At 28.4% G+C, this 1,127-nt stretch overlaps 1 long non-coding RNA gene across 1 annotated transcript; it reads right to left on the bottom strand.

Moving 5' to 3' along the window:
* Positions 1-46: 46 nt before the first annotated feature.
* LOC136066139 (uncharacterized) lies at positions 47-577 on the bottom strand. The gene is made up of 2 exons (XR_010627617.1): positions 362-577; positions 47-115 (listed from the first exon to the last, which is right to left on the bottom strand). It is a non-coding gene; the product is annotated as an uncharacterized LOC136066139 (long non-coding RNA).
* Between the last annotated feature and the right edge of the window lie 550 nt (positions 578-1,127).

Raw genomic sequence — 1,127 nt, 5'->3', positions numbered from 1 at the left:
CTGTTATTATTGTTATTGCTTGAAAAAGAAGGGTTTTGTGAAGGTCTGCTTGTTGATTCACCAAACCCACTTGCCATAATCTCTTTTGGTCTTTTTGCCCCCAAATCTAAAATCCCTATATCAACCACATTATATAACCCTGAATCAACAATTTTTCTTAGAATCACAACTGCAATATAATTCAATTTTACAACAAAAACATAAATAAATAAATCCAAGTAAATCTAGGTTTGAACCTGGAAAACAGAGAAAACCCTAGGACAAAATTAAAGCCACAGATCAGGTAAATAATATTGCAATTGCATAAATCAAGAAACACAATTATTGTAAAAGATTAAGAGGTTGAGAGATTATAACTGACCTTTGAGATTAGAAGAGAGAGATAGAGAGAGAGCGATCGATCCAATGAAGAGATCGACCCCAAAGTCAGAATGAAGGAAATCGCTGGGAAATGAGTTTTCCGGGAATTTGAAGGTAAATTTTGGGGTTTGGAGAAATGGGAATTGGTATAACCAACTAGTACTAACTATAACGTGACGTAACGTTGATGTGACTTTTCCCTAGCTGGTCCTATATTTAGTGCGTATTGCGCAGGGAGTTGGATCTCTTATTAAAATCCAATAAATAAAAAATATTTGTAAAAATATTTTTTTTTGTTTTACATGTCTTATATTTATTAAATTTTGATATTGATGATATGTTATTTGATACCAAATACTTTCCCAGAATCCCCTCTCTTTCTCTCTTTAAATGTAAAATTTTTTTGGCTAAATTGTAAATTATACACCCTTAAAATTTAGTGTATTTGAATTTTATATTTTGAAATTCTATAATTTTAAAATTTAAATTTTACCTCTCAAAATTTTATTTCATTTGCATTAGCGTCTCTTTTGTCATATTTACAACACGTCATTTTCTGTAACTTAAAAAAATTAAATAATTAAAAATAATATAATATTATTTTATTAGATAAACTAAACACGCGTAACGAGTTTATATGTCAGTTAACAAAAAAAATGGATAGAGAAGATGAAAACGGAATACAACTTTCGGAAGGAAAATTCAAATTCAAAAATTTTAAGATGTAAAATTCAATTATCTACAAAATTTAAAAGTGTAATTTGTAA

This window comes from Quercus suber, unplaced genomic scaffold, assembly GCF_002906115.3.
Source record: "Quercus suber isolate HL8 unplaced genomic scaffold, Cork oak 2.0 scaffold_2200, whole genome shotgun sequence".
Lineage (NCBI taxonomy): Eukaryota > Viridiplantae > Streptophyta > Magnoliopsida > Fagales > Fagaceae > Quercus > Quercus suber.
This window is presented reverse-complemented; position numbering and strand designations above follow the sequence as displayed.